Raw genomic sequence first — 22,363 nt, forward strand, 5'->3', positions numbered from 1 at the left:
GTGGGATTTTAACCCAGATCTTCCTGACTCAAGTTACTGAACTTGCTCTATCCACTTGCCCATGTTACCTCAGTGATGGCAAGGGCTGGATTTGTAGTCTGAACACCTGAATTTGAGTCCCAATGCTAAGACTTATTGACCATTGTATAGCTATGGGTAATTTACCCTAACTTTCCTGAGCCTTGTCTATAGAATGAAAATTTCAAGGATCTGCAATTTTTATTGGAGATAAAAATCTTCACTGACAAATTGACCTGGAAAGAAAAGGGAAAGAGGGGAGGTAATAAGCAATTATTAAGCACCTATGTTCCAGGTACTGTGCTAAGGACTTTACAAACATCTTATTTGATCCTCACAGCAACCCTAAGAGGTAGGTGCTTTTATTATCCCCATTTTACAGTTGAGAAAACTGAGGCAAATAGGTTGAGTGACCTGCATCAGGCCCCAGTTAATAAGTATGTGAAGGTAGATTTGAATTCAAGTCTCCCTGACTCCAAATTCAGGGTTCTATCCATTGTGCCCCCCATATGTAGTTGTCTTGGTACATCATGTTTAAGAATTGCTGTGGCCAGGGCAGCTAGGTGGCACAGTGAATAGAGCACAAGCCCTGGAGTCAAGAGGACCCAAGTTCAAATCTGGCCTCAGACACTTAACACAAAAAACTAGCCGTGTGACCTTGGGCAAGACACTTAACCCCAATTGCCCTCCAAAAAGAAAAAAATAAAAAGAATTGCTGTGGCCAAAAAAGATATCACTCTCAGACCACCTGGTGAAAAGTTTATCCAGATTTAGCTAGGCTGGTCCTTAGATGACAATCACATAACTCAAAGCCTTTCCAGCTTGGTGTACCACCACTATATCAAAAGAAGACTTAATGGAAACTTAGTAGTAGAAGGAATAAAATCTTTCTACAATTAAAATATTTTTTTCTGAAGGATTCATATTCAAGACTTACACAATTGTATTTTTTTACTCAATTGTATTTTTAAAAATAATATGGTAAAAAGTGTAGTTTTCTATTATTTTTGTTTAAAATATATAGTATTTCAGCTACATGATAAGGTGAGTCCAACCTGGGAAACTAAACACCCATTTATAACCTTGTATCTCTAGGAAAAGTTTTCTGAATATCAAGTAATCAATTTAAAAGTTTTGACACACAAAATAATTAAGTTAAGGACTTCCTACAATAATACTATCTGAGTGACCATAGGCATAGGGACTGAGCCTCAGATTACTCTTTTATAAAACAGAGGAGTTAGCTCAATTCAATGTGTTCTAAGGTCACTCTTTGCTTTACCATTTTAGGACTATGAACATTCTGGTCCAAGAGTGGTTCGCTAACCACTGCGAAAAGTCAGAAACCACTTCAGCCAAAGGCTCCAATGGAAAACCTGTATCACCAGCCCTTTCTTATGACTAGAGATGGTCAGAAGTGAGAAGGAAACTCACCTAAATTAATAGGACTGCTCTATTTTTTATGAGTTATCAGTGAGGTAATATTTGAGTTTATTAAGTATTTAAGTACAGTCATCTCTCAAAATGCATGGGTTTCATATCCGAGGTCTTGGTTATTTATGAATTGACCATCGATAATTAAATGGAAATTTTTGGAAATTTGCAGGGTACTTCAGAAAATTGCCAATGACACACATATGAAAAGAAAACTAAAAAATTAGCAAGTCATAAATGCATTAAGTACTCTATATTATTCTATTTTATCATTTGCTACCATAAGCATACATATATAAATTTATTAGTTAAATTTTGTTAAAAGTTTCAGTGTTCTGAAGAGCTATGGGCTTGAGCATGCTCTTTGAGAATGCCCTCTCTTTGTTTCTACTGTCTAGACTCAGTTACATGATTTTCTTCTGCAGTAATCATTGTATCTTGAAAATAAGAGAAGGAAATCCATGAAGCAGTTGCTTCAGCTACACAGGTGGCTATGAAGATTCTACATAGTGTGCAAGATACTAATCTCTTTCTCATATAAGCTGCAACTTTTTTATGGGTGCGGTGTGTTACTTTACTTGTTTTGTGTGTTAAGTTAAATAAATATAATCAGAATTATTAAAAAATAAAGGTCTGGAATGGGGCCAAGAGTATTTGCAGTTTTTCACATTCATGCATCCATAACCCCTGCAAATGTTAAGGGGTAGCTATAATTATTAGTTACTAAGCTAGAAATGTAGATGTTGGCATATATTAATTAATTAGAACTGAGCAATGTTAATGTTAATACTAGAATAGACAAGTCCAATAATCATTTTAAAAGGCCATGAAAGACTACTAGTGGTCTGTAAGAGAAGAACTGCATTAAAAACCATGGGTTGGTGATGAACATTTATTAAGAGCGGAGAGAAACCATTCTTGTTAATAAGACTCACCCATGACCTCAATGCCTCATCATTTGCATTACAAACAAATGAGTGATCTGCCTTTTATTTGTTGTAAATCTACAATATCATACTAGTTTTCATCTCTCTCTATATTTTTTTCATCTCTATATTTTAAAGTATGTGTCTGGAACTGCCGAAGATGATGTACTGATAACACCAATTGCCAGCCAAAAATTTTCAACATATATTTTCCTCTTAATAATCAGGCTGTAAAAATTATGCTGTAATATATTTTGTGTATTAGATTAATGTTATAAAGGGATGTAATTACTGCATTCCCTGACTCATGCATGTAAATCTCATCATTTTTCATTATATTAGACTATTGCGTGCATTTGGTTGCTTTGAACAGGGAGGGAGGTGCAAAGAGGAGGCAGAGGAAAAAGAAGGATCCTCTGTGCATTCTGGTTTCCTTTCCAAAGCAGTACATACAGCTTTCCTAGAACTTTTTAAAAACTATCCAAGATTGAGACACAGAAATGTTATTGCCAAGTAATGACTGTTATGACACTACCCAATCCCTAGAGAAAGCTGAAATGTGGCAAGGTAATTTTCAGCAGCCACTCTACTTTGCTCAAACATCATCCCAAAACAGTTGGAGCTGAAGGTACACCTCATGCTGAATGAGTTCTGTCCCTCCAGAGAGATAGAGATTCAAGATGAAGCTTGTGAAACAGACAATGATTGAAAACAAACAATAACACAATGTGAATATATTTGGCACACACAGGACTGTGTCCCCACAAACATATCTCAAGACACCTCCTTTGTAATTCTTAGAATCCTGTCTTGTTTTGGCCCCTTTAGCCTTAAATTCTCTTCCTCTTTAAGTCTACCCTTCATAGGAAGGATCATAGATTTGGAGATGGAAATAGAGGTACTCTAATCCACCTGTATCATTTTGCATTTGAGGAAACTGAGATCCAAGAGGTTAAGTGACTTGCCTATAATCACACTGGTAGTGGATGGCTAAACCAGGATTTAAACCTAGGTCCTTCAACTCCAAATCCTGAATGCTTTCTACCATACTACATGGCCTCACAAGTTAGAAGTCATTCAACATCAAGGTTAAATATCTAGTGAAGTATATATTTAAAATAAAACAAATCACTTACAGATAGATATAACTAGAGTTACTAAATAAGATTCTTTAGTAATCCTAACTGGCAAAACTAGCTCTAAGAAAGATTCAATGTCTGTTGATTTTGTTAGGAATTTTTTAAATGATTCATGTGAGGCAAAATTTTAATATGTTCTTGGCTTTATCAGAAGATAGCTTGGAGTAAGAGAGCCTAGGTTTGAATCTCAGCTCTGCTACTCTTCAGGTCATTTAAATCTCTGGGTCTGTTTCTTCATTTGTAAAAAAGAATGTGTTGAACTCAATCAGACATGTTCCTATCATATTTGGAGTCACTAGCAAAAGCATCATTTCTTCATTTGTAGTCTGTGTAATTCATTTTTTAAAGTTCCCTGAGAGGGAAAAAAAAAATGAATACACAATAGTACATTTTTCTGAGAGTGTCTTCATAGTTTGAGCAGCTAGGTGGCACAGTGGCTAGAGTTCTGGGCCTGGAGTTCAGGAAGTCTTCATTTTCCTGAATTCAAATCTGGCCTCTGACACATTGTAGTTGTGTGACCCTGGGCAAGTCACTTAACCCTGTTTGCTACAGTTCCTCATCTATAAACTGAGCTGGAGAAGGAAATGGCAAACCACTCCAAGTGTCTTTGCCAAATGAGGTCATGGAGAGTTGGACATGACTGGAAAACTACTTAACAACAAAAATCTCCATAGTTATATAATATAGCACTGTTACATCCAGTAAGTATTCCTTATTTTCTAAACTTTGACACAAAAAATGTTCAGCATCACAGCTTAGTTGACATTAAAAAATATTCAAACCTGATTCTATCAGCAAATGCTTCTATTAAAGTCCTTGCATTTGGTGAAGCCTCCTGCAGTTTGGCATTGAGTTCAATTGTCTACAAAAGGGCAGTGGGATGAAGGGAACTTGGGGGTACCTTTTGTTCTACTTTACAACAAGCTTATGAGGTCTGACAAAATAATAGTGTAGCCATAATTATGTAAGACTTAGTGATAAATTATTAATAATTATTAGTAATGTTATATTACGTTATATAACGTTATATTACTATTTAATATATTTTCATATAATATATATGACAAAAAAATCATTATAGCTATAATTCGTTTGGTGTAACTGGTTTCACAGAATATTAGACCAGGAAGACATCATCTAATTCAACCCCTTCCTTTTATACATGAGGAAACTGAAGGCTAGAGGCAATGACATTTCTAAGGCACACATAGGTAAATTAATGGCAGAGCTAAATCATAGAATCATAAATTTAGGGTTGAATGTGACCTCAGAAGTCATTTAGTCAAACCCTCCCCATTTAATAAATGAGGAAACTGATGCCAGTGAGGTTGTCTTACCCTAAGATCACTGTAATGGGAATGTAAATTTTTAAGATCTTCCCTGCCCCTAGGCTAAAGTGCACCTGGAGCCTGGGGTGGGAGGCTTGTTTTTCAGTAGATACTTCTTGATTGGCCAGTGAGTCAATAAGGTTGTTACATCCTCTGAGGCAGGAGAAGGCTATATAAGCCCTGATGTGTAGCTTTGTTTTGGGGCTCACTTTGAGAAGTGTTATGTGATTTGATCAGATGAAACTCTGGGAAGCCATTATTGAGAGCCCCTGGGCTTTGAAAAACCCAGATGTTGATTTGGTATGGATGTAATGGTTGGACAATTTGGAAATCTGTCTACTTGATCTGTTTCTGTCTTGATAATTCTATCTGTATACTCTGAAGTTCGGGGTGCTGACCTTTTTCCCCTGAACGAGGTAAACGATACATATTTGACTGATTAAAGTAAGCTTGTTAACCAATTTTGAGTTGCTTTCTTTTAACAAAGCAGATCTCAGAACCTGTGTTGGCAGCAAACCCTGGGGATGCTGGGGTGCTTGCTGCTACAATCACATAAGTAACAGGTGATAGCAAAACTGAGATTAGAACCCAGGATCTCTGACTCCCAAGTCCACTGATTTTTATGCTACATCACACTGATTAGAGCCCAGGTTTCTTAACTGCTAGTCTAATACTCTCTGTACCATACCTCACTGTTCTAGCATCGTTTCCTGTAGTAGACACATACATTTATTTAATCTTATACAACTCAGTCATAGTAAGAACATGAAGAAAAATCAAATGGGAGGGGGAATTCCCTATAGCACACCTACATCTCTCACTCATTGTAAATATATGGAAGTTTCCAGAGTCAATAACTGTGGCTCAAGTTTAGCAAGAAATGCCAAGTGATATCTACAGCTTCTGTTACTTGTATACAATCTGGGAATATATTAGTTAATATGTTCAGTTTCTTTTAAAAATATTTGTAAATTATTTTTCTTAAACTAACAAACATTTATTTTCTCTCCCTCCTCTCTCCCCGCAGCCCCACCCCACTCCCAGCCCCTCTCCCACCATAATCACATTCTCTGCATTCTGAATTGACTTTTCAAAAATGCTCCTGGATGGGGGGAGGGGGGAAAAGGGAGGAACTTTGTATTCCAGATTGTCCAAAATAATACTCCATGTGTAACTAGGCTTATTCATATGAGTGTTTAGCTATTCCTAAAATACATTTCCAATAAATGATTTCTATATAAACAATATGATTATGATGTTTTCATGTTTTAGTTTTCTTCATCAAACTTACTTTAGTTCTTCACTGTGGTGTATGGGTGGCCCTGGGTTCTTGAAAGCTGTGACATGCTCAAAGATTTTGAGTATGGACCCTGTGATAGACTATATCTTCTGTATTAAATAAAAAGAGTCTCATTATGAAAAGGTTGGACACTTTTATTTTTGGTCCTAGATACCCATGAAAGAGATAAAAATACAGCAAAGACCTCAATCTAAATAGCCTTCTTTTGCCTCAGTAGTGATAGACAGAGGGGACAGAGGATGAAAAAATATCATAGTTTTGAGAACATCTGCAAAAAGTTCAATTTTTTATATTCTTAATATGTAATGTTTAACAATGCCTAATGAGGTGACATCATGGCATGGTAGAGAGAGTGTTGCCCTTAGAATTAGGAAAACATAGGCTCAAATGCCACCTCTGACACTTATTAGCTTTTATGACCCCCAGGTAAGTCACTCAAACATTTTGATCCTCAGTTTCCTTCTCTATAAATTGGGAAGGTTGCATAGATGACCTCTAAACTCCCAACCACCTTTAAATCTATGATACTTTGATTCTGTGAGTTGGCAAATTACATTATTGATGAACTATGTCAATATTGGCTTTTTGAGCTATAAATCAAACCAAAGGACAGTAAAGACGTTGTAACCAGGGAAGAATGGAATTCAAAGATTGCTTTTCAAGATGTATCAAGAAAGAGAGAAGATTCCGAGAAAATGGAAAAGATGTTGTTTTTATCTAAAATGGACAATCAAGAAAATACCAGCAACCGCTGACTCATAATTCTGCTCTTACATTTCCACAAAAATCTTTGTGAGAATGGGCTGTGAGCACTTAGAAGTTAACTTTGATGAAACCATGTTAAGAGAATAAGTAAGCTTTCTACAAATGATTACAGCAAACTACATCTTTATGAACACATAATTGACTAAGGAGGACTGAGAATGTGAGATCCTATTATTTATTGATTTTTTTAAAGCCTTTAAGTGGGAAGACCAATAAAAAGTGTTTTCCATGTATATATTAAAATTAAACAAGACTGATATAACTATAGATCTAGAGATAATTCTTGTTCAGTAGTCAGCTGAGTAGTATATCAGACTGGAGAGGTAGTGAATGGATTAGTGCAGGACTTAAGGGCCAGATAGGCTTGGGTTCACCTCCTTCTTTAGACAATTACTGGCTATTTGACTTTGAGAAAGTAACTAAGCCACTAAGTAGCATAGTGGATAGAGTGCCAGGCCTGGCATCAAGAAGAGTGATCTTTGTGAATTCAAATCCCACGTCAGGAACTTTAAAGCTAATATGACCCTGGGTAAGTCACTTAACCCTGTTTGCCTTAGTTTCCTCATCTATAAATTGATGTGGAGAAGGAAATGACAAACCACTCCATTATTTCTGCTAAGAAAACCCCAAATGGGGTCAAAAGAGCTGGACACAACTCAAACAACAGAACAACAACAAAATAACTAATCCAGTCTGGGTCTCAGTTGCCTCCTTCCAAGTTCCCATTGAATTCTGACTATGATCCTGTGAATATTGACATAAAATGAGGTATAAAATGGAGAGGGGGAGACTCATCTTAGATTTTTCTCATTGTCATGGAGAAGAATGGCCTGGATGAAATCCAAACAAAAGAATAATTGCTTAGTGATGGTGAGGTTCTCTAAGTCCTCCTATTAAAAAATCACATTGTGTTGGGTTTGAATCCTACATTACCTGGGGTAAGTTACCTGCCTTCTCTGTGCATCAGTTTTCTCAGTTTCCTGTAAAATGAAGGGGTTGGAAAAGATAACCACTAAAATCCCTTTCAGCTCTAAATCTATAAGACTATGAATTAATCTTTTGGAGACCCAGAACACTGCCTTCTCAGTGAAATCCATGGCGATGCAAAAGATATCTGTCTAACCATCTACCTGTAATAATATATGGATATGGAAAAATAAACATACCCCAGGCTATGAAATGCAGTTGGATAAGTATCCCATCAAGTTAGTCCATGAATATATGCTGTACAGAAGAACTGGGTTCAGAATTAGGTCATTGGAAAAGATTAGGTTGGATCACATTTGGGAAATTGCCCAGTACTTTTTTTTTTCTAACTTCTCACTATTGTGAAAGTTCATCTTCTTAATGTAGATGTTTTCCCAGTGGTGCTCTATAACTGTGAACAATGGAACACTACAATCTTTGAAAAAGTAAAATTGCCAGAAACCCAAAGCAGAAACTCATAGTAGGTACTAGTAACCTATAGCATTTTACCAACAGTGACTTATGAAGGATAAGTGGCATAAAAAAATATCAAGGATGCATATTACCAGAAAGGTGTGTGGGCCTGTCATGTACTAAGAAGGAGCCAGAAAATGGTTAGTCCAGGTGTTCCGTTGGTCCTTTGTGGTAGTGATAGGTTGGGTGAATGTTGAGTAGAGGATTTGTAGAAACACATGGGAAGAAATCTTATAGGTGTAGTGGAGAAGGGGCGGGGGGAGTATAATCTGCATAGGTGAATGATATGCATTTTGGTTTCCTGTCACTATTTTCTTTGTATCATGTTTGTGAATTGTGAGTTTGGCCAATTGTGAACTGTTTCATTTGCAACAACAGCCCCTATGTGATGGGCCACGTAGGACAATTTTATATTCTAGACTTCATTAATTATCTATAGAATAGACTATTCTATTATTATCTACAAAATAGATAATATTTGATTCTAGGAAGCTAGGTGGCACCGTGGATGGAGTACAGGATAGAGTCAGGAAGAGGTGAATTCAAAAGTTGCCTCAGACACTTGCTGGCTGTCCGACCCTGGGAGAGCCATCAACCTCTATCTGTTTTAGTTTCTTTATCTGTGTAACCAGGATAATAGCAGTTTCCATGGTGGGGATAAGATGAGATCATATTTGTAAAGTATTTTGTACATCTTTTTAATATTACATAAATGTGCTAGCTATTACCCTTATCATTAGAATAGCTTTAGTATTTCTTATAATTTTGTTAATTTAATAAGGACACATTTCATTTCCTAACCAAAAATTCATAGTATCAGCATATTACTAGTTCTAGAACAGGCAGAGATGTCAGAGGCCATCTAGTCCAAATCCCTAATACTAAAGACAAAAACACTGTAACCCCAGGATGTTAAATGAATTGTCCGAAGAATACTCAGGTAGTTCATTTCAGAGGTGAGATTTGAACTCAGATTCTCTGACTTCAGAGCAAGTACCCTTTGCTCTGTACCATACCGTCTTCCTAAATTACCATTTGTTTTTCTTTTTGATAGATGTGTGTGTATATGTGTATAAATAAATACACACACACTATATATGGAGTGTAGGATGGGGTCAGGAAGTGTATTCATTTTTTAATTAAATGTTTTATAGAAACAACATTAGACATGAAGACAGACAACTACATTTGCATAGTAACTATTTACATTTAAATTAATTTATCTCAGTGCATAACTTGTCATAACAATTACAGCCAGTCCCTCAGAATCCCTATCAAAATTCTTTGCCCATTCACTCTTATTGACTTTTCCTCATCTGATTGTGGTTAGGCTTCCTACAACTCTATTTTTCTCTGTCTGCTATTTTTGATTTATGTTATATTAGAAAGGTATTTCCAGATTTTTTGGTAATACTTGTCCACATTAATTACATTATATTATTACATTACATTCACATACCATGGTTTGTATAAGCATTTCTCTATCATTGGACATTGTTACTTCCAGGTGGGGAGTTTTTTTTTTTTCATTATGCATAATCCTGCTTCTGAAATCTTTGATTTGAGAGCACTTTAAAATATACTTGTCATGGTATATTTCTAGAAATGAAGATATTTGGGTCCAAAGATATGATTTTAAAATTAATATATAATAATATATTGTGCCTCTAAAAAAGATTTTCTAAGTTTTCAATTCCAATGAAGGAAGACACCCATTTCTCCAAAATCCTACCAGGAGTAAGATTTTTTTGCTTTTATTTCTTTTTTGCCATGTTAATGGTGTACAGTGGTACAACACTGATTGCATCTCTAATAATTAGTAAGGTTGGGAATTTTTAATTCTGTTTCCTCTTTTTGTCTATTCATTACACATGACAATTGTAAAGTAGAAATAGCAACAGTAACTTTTTAACTGATCCTTATAAATTTAAATGTTAAGTTTTTATCTGTCAAATTTCCCATAGTTTCCCAATATGACATTTTTCTTTTAATTATATTGTTTTTGCTGAACCTTTATTTCCACGTTTTACTTTACCAAAGCAACCTACTTGTCCCCAATAATTCTTTCTACTTGTTGAATAAAAAAAAATAAAACTTCTCCACAATGGAGATAAATAAGTCATTCCATTCCCTTCACTGTTTCTATGTACATGTTTTAAACTCTCCCATTTAAACAGCCAGAATTCATTTGGTTATCTTGAATAAGATAAGAAAAAAACAAATCACTTTCCTGCCAAATTGGCAACTAATTTTCCTAAATAGATATATTAAATAACTTAACCCTTATCATCCAGTTTTTATTATCTAATGATTTTGTCAAATACTGATTGTATATATTTAGTTAGATTCTGGTGTATCTAATGAATCTAATTGATCTATTTCTCGATTTTTGTTAACCCAATAACAGATAGTTTTGGTGATTGCTTGAAAAAAGTCTGGGTGTGCAGCCCTATGTAATGTAATGCCAAGGAAAGGCAACTTCCCAAGGTTCAAAATACCAGCATAGGTGCTCTCCATTTTATTCAGTGAGAAATTAAGAACAGAGAAGATCAAAATATGACATCATTCAAAATACAGCATTGACTAAATGTGATTAAATAATCTCTAAGTACTACCCCACCCCAGGACCTTACATTCATTCAATCAATTACAAAGTCCCTGTTCTAAATACTACTCCACCCCTAGGCTATACCTTCATTTAGTCCATCACAAAGCCCCTCTTCTCAAATGGAGATTAGTTTCCAATCATAAGTAAAGTACATTCATTTGTTCAACCATAGAACACAAAAAGGTCAAAAGTTCCCCACCCCTGGATCACAATTGAATCTACCCCAGAGTTACAACAAGTTTAAGCACAGCATTTAATACCCAAATAGAGCTCTTTTCTTCATCTTGATACCAGGCAAGTTCTCAGCAATCTTTGTTCCTGGGGAGACAAAGCTTAGCAAGGCCACAAGATACATTGCCAGTCTCTTCATTAATTCATTCTCTCTCTGCAGAACAGTCCTAGGACTCCTGAAAACATTAGCTAAACCCTCTCCCAGGATTTCTGTAAACATACAACAAGAAAATCCTTCTTCAGGGCTTCTGAACCAACAGAAAGGTTCCCAGACCCCTGCAACAACAGCACTGTCCTTCACCAGTGGACAAATCTGGCAAAACAACATCAAAACAGACAAAGTACCAGCAAAACAGCCATGTCTCCTCAGTCCTTGGCAGCTCCGGGGGCAGGTCTCAAAAGTCCAGGGTAATTCAAAGTGGCCCTCAGCAATCCTCTCAGTCTCTCTGCCTCCACAAGGGTGCTGCTTCCAAAAAGTTCTTCTGCCTTTCTCCTGTGTCTCTCCAAATCAATGTCACCAGCTCCTCTCAGTTCAGCACTCTCTTTTCACAGTCAACAAGTCCATCCCCCGGGGTGGGATTAACAAGCTCTGGTTTTAACACAATCAAACCCAAAACCAAGCCAATACAGGGGAATCTTTAAATGCCATTACTATTACACCCTATCAGTTTTTCAGTTTACAGTGACTTTTAATATTTTGCCTATTTGTTTGTCCATATGTACACACATATACACACATAAACACATACATATACATGCATGTATAAATGTACATATACATGTATAACAAATGCATATATGATCGCCATCATAAAAACAATATCCTTGCATTAAATATATAAATTAATTTGGGAAATATTGCTATTTTTACCATATTATTTCAGCCTGTCTCTGAACAATGAGTATTCTTCCAATTACTTCATTTTTTATTTTGGTCATAATTATTTTATAGTTCTCCTTATATAGGATCTGTGTGTTCCTAGGTAGATTAATTCTAAAATATTTAATGATTTTGTTTTTATTTTAAATGCTATTTTTAAAATTATATTTTCTCCATCATTATTATAGGCAAATAAAAATGCAGATTACATTTTGGGTTAATCTTATATCCTGCAAATTTTGAATTCATTTATTGGTAGTGGTGGTTGGATTTTCTCAATGTCCTATCATGTCATCTGCAAAAAATTGTTTTGACCTCTTTATTTCCAGTATCAATCCCTTCTCATTTTCCTATTTTATTGCAATTCTAATAATTTCTCATACTATTTCTATTTTTTTATTTTTTTAAAATTTAAATGCTTTATTAACTGCTGATTTACATCATTCGTTTCCGCCAGATTTTGAGTTACAAATTTTCTCCTCGTTTTTCCCCCACCCATCCCCCCAAAACAGCAATCCCACAGGATATCCCCACCTCCAATCTGCTCTCTCCCATATTTTCTCCCATACCCGTTTCAACTTTTCGAGTGGATCTCTATGCCTCAGTGCCTGTATATCTTATTTCTTAATTACATGTAAGATGATATTAATAATAGTGTATATATATATATATATACATATACACACACACATATATATATATTTGAACATTTGATTTTAAAACTTTCAATTCCAGATTCATTCCCTCCCCCCCCCCTGCCACCCACCCCCACTGGGGGGACAAGCAGTTCAGTATAGGTTGTACATGTGTGGCTAATGCAAAACAATAACATAGTAGATGTATTGTAAAAGACTGACTATATTTCCCTCCCTCCTATCCCACCTCCCACTTGTTCTATTCTCTACTTTGATCCTGTCCCTTTTCAAAAGTGGGTGCTTCCAACTTCCCTCCCCGCCAGCCTGCCCTCCCTTCCATCATCCCCCCTCACATCTCCTTCCCCCCCAGTCTCCTGGAGGGTGAGATCCCCTATTTAGTGTGTATTTCCCTCCCTTCTCAAGCCAGATTCAATAGGAATAAGGTTGACCTATTCCCTTTTGCCTTCCTATTCTTCCCCTCCATTGTAACCATTTTCCCTTGCCTCTTCTGTATGAGATAGTTTGCCCCACTCTGTCTCTCCCCATCTCCTCTCATTATATTCCTCTCACCTCTTAATTTCACCTTTTAAGTATCATCCCTTCCTGTTAAATTGGTCCCATGCCCTCATCTATGTATACCTGTAAACGTATATACACACATTCACATATGTATTCATATGCCCACATACCCTCATATAAAGACATATATATATATATATATATATATATATATATATATATATATATATATATATATATATTTCTAATCCTTTCAACTACTGAGAAAAGTTTCATAGGTTACAATTATTGTTTTTCCATGTAGGAATGTTAATAGTTCAACTTTGGCCACGTGGCTCAGCGAGCAAGAGCACCGGCTCCAGTGCCGGGACGACCCGGAGCAAATCCGGGCCCAGACACTCAGCACCACACCCAGAAACAACAACTGGCCATGCAACCCCGAACAAGCCACTCAACCCTGATTGCTTAAAAAAAAATAGTTCAACTTTGATAAGTTCCTTATGATTTCTTTTCCCTGTTTACCTTCTCATACTTCTCTTGCTTCTTGTGTCTGAATGTCAAATTTTCTATTCAACTCTGGTTTTTTCAGCAAGAATGCTTGAAAGTCCTCTATTCCACTGAATGACCATATTTTCCCCTGAAACATGATACTCAGTTTTGCTGGGTAGGTGACTCTTGGTTTTAATCCCAGCTCCCTTGACCCCCAGAATATCACATTCCAGGCCCTTCGATCCCTCAGTGTAGAAGCTGCCAGATCCTGGGTTATCCTGATTGTGTTTCCACAATATTCAAATTGTTTCTTCCTGGCTGCTTGTAATATTCTCTCCTTAATCTGGGAATTCCGGAACCTGGCTATAATATTCCTAGGAGTTTTCTTTTTGGGATCTCTTTCAGGAGGTGATCGGTGGATTCTTTCAACCTCTATTTTGCCCTCTGGTTCTAAAACATCAGGGCGGTTTTCTTTGAGAACTTCCTGGAGGATGCTTTCCAGGCTCTTACTTTGGTCATGGCTCTCAGGCAGTCCAATAATTTTTAAATTATCTCTCCTGGATCTATTTTCCAGGTCAGTGGTTTTTCCCATGAGATATTTCACATTGCCTTCTATTCTTTCATTTGTTTGGATCTGTTTAACAGCATCTTGATTTCTCATAAAGTCACTAGCTTCCATTTGCTCCAATCTAATTCTGAAGCAATGATTCTCCTCAGTGAGCTTTTGAGATTCTTTTTCCATCTGGCAAATTCGATTTTTTAAGGCATTCTTCTCCTCATTGCCTTTTTGAGCCTCCTTTGCCATTTGAGTCAGTCTGTTTTTTAAGGTATTATTTTCTCCAGTCAGGCTGTTGACTCTCATTTCATAATTTTCTTGCATTGTTCTCATTTCTCTTCCCAATTTTTCCTCCACTTCTCTTATCCGCTTCTTAAGGTCCTCTATGGCCTGTAACCAGCTTGTATTTTCCTTTGAAGCTTTTGGTGCAGGAGTTCTGACTTCACTGTTTTTCTCCTGTTCCATGCCTTGCTCCTTCTTATCCCCAAAATAGGAGTATAATGTTGGAATCTTCTGTCTGCTTTGTTTCCTCTGCCTGCTCATTTTGCCACTCAATGATTTGACTTTTGGGCTTTTTGCCACAGTAGGACTCTGCCACCAGACAGGGGAGTTTTCGTGCCAAATGCTGGGGTTTTCTCAGCTGCCGGAGGTATTAGATGGGTGCCCTCTCTGAGGTCTCCACACGCTCTGGCAAGCTGGACACACACCCCAGGACCTCCACCCTAGACTGCAATCCAGATCCAAGCAGGTTAAAGCAAGAGCGATGACCCCTCAGACTGGTGCTTGGTCCCCCTACACTCTGCAGGCCAGGAGCTGAAGCCACCACGTGGTGCTGGCAGGCTGTGCTGGCGTCTCAGCGGTTTCTCGCTCCGGGGGGTAAAAGCCACGCACTCCCACTTCCTGGGTCCCAAAGTCCAGACTGCACTGGCCTCTCACCTTGTCCTTCGCATCTATGTATTGATAAATCTGGGAATGGCCACAGCTGCTGCTGATCTGGACTCCCTCTGGCTGGCCTCTCATACTATTTCAAATAAAAGTGATGAAAGTAGGCACCACTTTTGCAACTGTTTTTAGTGGAAATGATTCTAACATTTCTCCAGTGCATATTATGTTGCCTCACAGCTTAAGCTAGACACTTTTTATTATATTGAGGAAAAATTCTTTCCTTATTATTCTTTTTAGTACTTTTCATCATGAATGAATATTACATTCTATGAAAGACTTCTATTGATATAATCACATATTGATTGTTTTTTTTTTAGAATTTTGGTTTATATGCTTTATTATATTCATGGTTTTTCTGCTGACTCACTTTTACAAGTCTCTTAAAGACTCAATTTGGTCATCATGAATAATTTTTTTAATGTACAGCATCCTACTGATTAATACTTTATTTGGCATTTTTGCATCTATATTCACTAGGGAAAATTGCCTGTCATCTTTTTTTCTGTGTTGTGTTTACCTGGTTTTACAATCAACATATTTGCCTTATGAAAGCCATTAAATATTGTTCCACCTTTATGTTTTTGAGTAATTTCTATACTATGTGGATAATTTTTTTTGGAATAGTTGAAAGAATTCTACTGTGAAATTTTGGATGAACCTGTTTTGGCTTTTGGAGGGGGGGTTAAGTAATTATTTGATGTGTTGTCTTACCTTTTTCTCATGAATTCATTTACTATTGTGTCAATTTGGGTATTTATTTTGGGGGGTTCATTATCATCTGTTTTCTTTAAAAAAAATCATTAGGCTATAGCTGTGTAAAGTGTTTCCTAATAATATTCATGATTTCTTTTGTGTTTGTTGTGACCTCTCTTACTCAGTTTAGAATTTTACTGATTTGTGTTTTATGTTTCCTTTTTTAGTTGCTTTGCCAGTTTTATGGGCTTTTTCAAAAGAACCATTTCTTAGTTTTATTTATCAATTCAATTGTTACTTCATTTTGTATTCTATTTATTCCTTTTATTTAGCCATTATAATCTCTCTAATTTCCATCAGATTGATTTTGTTTGTTTTTAGCACCTTTATATGCAAGCTTAATCATTAATTTTCTCCTTTATTAGAGGAGACATTAAATGATATAAATTTGCCTATATGAACCACTTGTACTGTACCTGTAGTTTTTGATATGTGACTTGTTATTGTAATTGTCCTTTAAGTATTATCTTGTAATTTTTCTGATTGATTAACCCAATCATTGTTGAATAAAGTAGATTGTTTACCAGTTTCCATGTGATTTTGCAACTTTTGCTAATGTTATTGTGAATCATTCCTAATTTTATTGCATTATGATCTGAAAATATAATATATATGATTTTGCCTCTGAATTTATGAGATTTCTCACTATATGATTAATTTTTATGAGCTTATTGTTTCTTATCTGTATTAACTGCTTTTCCATTAGAAAATTGGAATATTTCATTTGTATCATTTATAAGTGTTAATAGAAACTCAAATTTGATAGCTTTTATTACAGACAAGATTATATACTTAATTCTTCATATATACATATACATCAATATTCACATATATGAGCATGCATAAAATCTTAACAACAAGGTCAAGGATGTAATTTTTTTTTTGCATTCTCATCATTCAGATACTTTGAATTTTTTCTTTTGTTCCTTGTATTTATTTAGTTGTAGTGTTTTTGTTTTTGTTTTTGAAATCCCTGTTAGTATCTCTTTGAAGTAAATTCTGTTTTGAAACAATATGGACATGACTTCAGGGAATGTGATTTGGTGGATAAATTCTATTTTTTGAGACTAATTTTTTTTGGTTTAACTTTCATGTTTAACAAACAGGATAAGGTAAGGAAGTTTGGAGATTTTCTGGAATTTCTCAGATTTGGAGAACTAGGATTGACCTAGAAATAGAAGCTACAGACAGGTCATCCTAGACCAGCAAGTGAGACTGGAAGTAGGTGCTTATATACCACACAACTAGGTTATTGATGCCATAGTCTCTGGATGTTCTAGCACCGTAGGACAGCAGGACAATCATAGGAGTAGGGAGTCTTTCTGTTGCTGTTAATTTTTTTAAAAAATTAATAAGTGTTTATCTTATCTTCCTCCCACCTCTCATCCTAAAAAAGAATATGTGTGTGTGTGTGTGTGTGTGTGTGTGTGTGTAACATATTCATAGTCAAGCAAAACAAATTTTCCATGTTGGTCATGTCCAAAACTGCATTAACGTTATCTGTCAAGTGGTGTGTAACAATCTTTATCATCATTTCTCTGGAATCCTGCTAGGCTAGGTCATTGCAATGATAATAATAATAGCAGCTAAGATTTATGTAACACCTGCTATGTACCAGAACTGTGCTAAGTACTTTATAACTATCTAATTTGATCCTCACAACAACCCTGAGAAGTAGGAGTTATTATTATCCACATTTTACAGTTGAGTAAACTAAGGCAAGGAAGTGTCTTAGGTTAGATTTGAACTCAGGTTTTTCTATTTCCAGGCCAAGCGCTGTATCACCTGCCCCACCTGGAGTTTTTAAGTCTTTCAAAGTTTTGTTTTTCACCATGTTGTTAATGTATAAGCTGCTCTCCTGATTCTGTGCACTTCACTTTCCATCAGTTCATATGTCTTCTCAAGGTTCCCTTATGTCATTTCTATGGAATGCAATAGTATTCTATTACATTTATGTACCATAATTCATTCAGACATTTCCCAACTGATGAATCCCTTTGTTCCCAGTTGTTTGATGCCACAATAAGAGCTGCTATAAATATTTTTGTACATATCGATCTTTTCCTTCTTTCATTGAATTCTTTGGGACATAGGTCTAAAAGTGATATTGCGGGGTCAAAGGGTATGCACAGTTTAATAACTTTCTGGGAGAAGTACCAAACTGCTTTCCAGAATGGCTGGACCAATTCACAGCTTTACAAACAGTACATTAATATGCCTGTTTTCTCATATGCCCTCCATCATTAGTCATTTTCCAGCACTGTCAATTGCCAGTCTGCTAGTTGTAAGAAAAATGTTCCATTCTAAGATGGTGAGTCTTTATATGCAGTAACAGTTTTCCCTTTTCCAAATAAATTTCATGGCTCCCCCTTTGCCCCCCATTTTTACTTTTTTTCCTTTTTCTTTCTTTTTTTGGTGGGAAGGTGAGAGGTCAGGTCACATTCTCAACTCAGTGAGTCATCCTCATCCTTTACCTAGGTAAGGTAGCTTCCCTTGATTTTTAATGCTCTGTCATCTTTGATTTGCTTATATATGTTTAGACATGGTTGACCAACATGGTCATGACGCCAGGTTGTCAAAAGTTGTGCAAAGCTCAGTTGTAGTATTAAGCTCAAGCTAATGGCCTTAAGTATGAGCCCAATAGGATCATTCTGTGTAAGTGCTCGTTTACCACAACTTGGCCACCTGGTGAAAAGTTTTGGCCACAGCTACTCACATACTCAAACACTGGGATATGGAAAGGTAGTGATCTGTATTGGTGAAAGGAATTCTTACAGCAAGTAAATCTCAGATCTTTTGGAAACTTGAAGAGTATTTGGCTATAAATAACAGAATTGCATAGTCAGATTTCTGCATAGAAACTAATGTTGTTGATGTACTCACTAAATGTTAGACAGTTGCAAACTTATTTCCATTGAATAATACGTTTTGTTGAGATCACCAAATCACTTCACACTTTCCAAGGGGACACTCTTCTTTCTTATTGGGATGTCCCCTTATGAAAGTCATTTTTATTCTGTTTCTCAATCAGCTACCTCCATAGTAAAGACTTGACTGTGATAAATCAAATTTATGTTAAGAGTAACACAGAAAGTATTGACATCATATCTGAAACTAATAATCCTTACTTTGAGAGATGTGTTTGTTAAATCATGCTGGTGAATTGAAAGCAGTGAACCTCAGGCAGCAAATAATGATCCCCGAATCTAAAGAATTACTATCTTTGTTTCTTCATTATCTGATAGCTTTTTTACAATGTTGGTTTAAAAAAAATATGGAAAAAAGTGAATAAGTCAGATTTTATCATCTTCATAGCATCATTTATCTCTATTACAGTACTATATAAACTGAATCAAAATTACTATGATTCACTGAAGGTAAAAAAAAATGTAAATTACTCAGTGACTTTTGAAGGTATGTATTGGTCAGGCTTATTCCTTTTTTTTGCCTTCTAATTAATATACTAAAAAGGAGTGAAAAGGAACAGTTTGAGTTGAATGTGAACCTAAATAAGTCTGATTCTTGTATAAATATTTATTCCTAAATATTAGGAGTAGCTAAATGTACAAATTCAAACTTTTAATAATTGAAGTTTTGTAGACTTGAGCTGGGGCATCTAGGTGGCACAGAGGATAAAGTTCTGGGTCTGGTGTAAAGAAGTCTTCATCTTCCTGAGTTTGAATCTGGCCTCAGACACTTACTAACTATATGATCTTGGTCAAGTCATTTAAACCTGTTTGCCTGTTTCTTCATCTGTAAAATGAACTGGAGAAGGAAATAGCAAACCATTTATAATCTTTGCCAAGAAACCCCAAATGGAGTCACAAAGAGTTGGACACAGCTAAAATGATGGAACAACAATAAGAATTGATCTGAATCAGAGCTTCATTTCCAGACATAATTACTCAAAAGGACAGGAAGAAAAGGTTCTAATACATTTGGGCATGGCCAGAGACCATGCCAGACAAATGTCAGACAAAGAAACAGGAAATATTTAGTCTGGAGAAGAGAAGATTCAGGTAAGATATAACAGCTATCAAGGGGGATACAGGAACTGTCTCCAAACATTTGTTCATGAGAGGATTCTGGGAAGATGGCAGAGTAGGTCATAAAATCCGAAGTTCTCAAGATTTTCCCCTCCAAAAGAGATGACATAGTGCCTCAGGGCAAACATAGATTGCTAAAAATAAATAAGAGTAGGAGTAGGACAGGGGTCCTCCTGGGACAATTGGAGATCTGAAGAAAAATCCCAGAATGTGGTTTGGTCCCTGTGAAGAGTAAACACCTCCAGGCTAGGTCCCAGATACGCTTAAACATAGATTCCCAAAGTGGATGATACTACCCCCTGGGGGTGCTGCAAAGATGGCGGGGGCTGTAGCAGCCTCAGGTACAAGTGAGGGGTTTTGAATAAAAATAAGGGGGTGGTGGAAGCATAAGGATAGGGGAGAAGAAAATTTTGAAAAATGTTTTATACATGTTTTATCTGTTCTATAACAGAATTAAAGTCATAGTGATTACATTATTTTCCAAATAAAAACACAAAATGAAAGTTATAACCAATCAGTGGTCAAATCTGCTGACAGGTCTTAACAAGCAGATGTTGGCAGGCAAGAGTGTTGCCCATTGTGAGGAAGTCCAGCATGCATAGCCAGGAATAAGCATGTATAATGCCTTATTTACAATATGATATTATATGATTACATTACAATATTGGATCAACAAAATTTCAATGCAGGAAAAAAACCCATAAATTTACAATAAATGATTAAATTAAAGATATATCTTTTTTTTTAAATAGGGACGGCTAGATGGTGCAGTGAATAGAGCACTGGCCCTGGAGTCAAGAGTACCTGAATTCAAGAAGTCAAGAAGACTGAGGTTCATCTTCAGAGGAGGGCACTGAAGGAAAAAACTCTCTTCTCCCCCAAAGAGTAATATCAAATGGTCACCTGCCAAAAAAAAATCCATAGAAGAACTTTAAAAAGACTTTAAAAATAAAGTGAGAGAAATTGAGGGAAAAAAAATAACAATCCAAGAAAAATAAAATTATGAAAAGAAAGTCAAGCAATTAGAAAAGGAGATCCAGAATCTTAAGGAAGAAAACAACTCCTTGAAAATCAGATTTGGGCAAGGGGAAGCCTGGAAAGTTATAATAAATCAAGAAATAATAAAACAAAATGTAAAGACTGAAAAACAATAGAAAAGAATGTGAAACATCTCATAAGAAAAACAACTGATCTGGAGAACAGATCAAGAAGAGAAAGCAAGAATAAATAGACTACCTGAAAGCTATGATCAAAAAAAAGAATCTGATACAATAATAAAAGAAATAATTAAATAAAATTGTTCTGAAGCATGAGAACAACAGGAGAAAGTAGAAATAGGAAAGTAAATCCACTATGCATCACCTGAAAGTGATTCTATGAGGGAAACCCACAGGTATACTATAGTCAAATTCTGAAGCAGCTCAAGGATAAAATATTACAAGCAACAAGAAAAAAAAACAATGTAAATATGGTGGTGCCACAATTAGAATCACAGGAGACCTACTAGTGGCAACACTAAAAGACTGCTGGTCTTGAAGCACCATATATCAAAGAAAAAAAAGAACTGAGGTTCTGCCTGAAAATATCATACCCAGCAAAGCTAAGCATAATCATGAAGGAAAAAAAACCAAATGGACATTTAATGAACTGTCAGATTTTTTAAGATTTTGTTAAAAAAAATGAACTTAATAGAAAATTTGAAATACAAGAGCCAATAGAAACATAAGGTACATACCACAGATTGATTACAATGGACCCAATAAGAAAAGATTGTTTACCTTTTTATAAGGAAATGTAAAATGTATATCTAAGATTATTATTAGTAATTGGGTAGTTCATAAGAAAGACTTGAGTATGACATTGCTTAAAAATATAAAACCATTTAGGAACAGCTAAAAAGAGTAATTTCTTATACAAATGAGGTACAAGAAGAAGTACTAACACAGAAGAATTAGATGGCTGAGGAAAGCTGGTAGTTCAGGAAACCTATTTTCACTGGGAATGGGTTCAAGAGGAAACAATACATACAGATAAAGATATATGTGTATGTAGAAGAGCATAAAAGTCTTCTAAATTCAGAAAGAAATAAAATGTCAAGGGAATAGGGAGGAGGGAGAGGATAAGGGAGGGGTCTCCAGAGGGGAGAATGAGGGAATTGGTTAAAGGGGGTGGGGGCTAATAGGATGGTGTTTAGATTTATGGGAATAGCAGGATAATGGAAAGATCCTTGAAGGGGACAGTAGGTCAAGTAATAGGAGGGCAAGGTAGCAGGTAGAAGTAAAGTAGAGGAGTTAGGAGGGATAGGAAATAAGAGATGAGGGGGCAGAGCCAAGATGGCAGAGTAAAAGCAG

The 22,363-nt window shown here is 36.0% G+C and overlaps 1 long non-coding RNA gene across 2 annotated transcripts in view; it reads left to right on the forward strand.

Moving 5' to 3' along the window:
* Nucleotides 1-20,990, forward strand: part of LOC138145673 (uncharacterized) — a 253,461-nt gene extending 232,471 nt beyond the window's left edge. For both annotated transcript variants that reach the window (XR_011164284.1, XR_011164285.1), the window contains one exon: nt 20,765-20,990. This is a non-coding gene — a long non-coding RNA (uncharacterized lncRNA). The remainder of the gene's footprint in view (nt 1-20,764) is intronic.
* The last annotated feature ends 1,373 nt before the right edge of the window (nt 20,991-22,363 follow it).

Source organism: Petaurus breviceps, unplaced genomic scaffold (genome assembly GCF_028583685.1).
Source record: "Petaurus breviceps papuanus isolate PSGF00001 unplaced genomic scaffold, PetGlider_PUasm1.0 90743, whole genome shotgun sequence".
In the NCBI taxonomy this organism is placed as follows: Eukaryota; Metazoa; Chordata; class Mammalia; order Diprotodontia; family Petauridae; genus Petaurus; species Petaurus breviceps.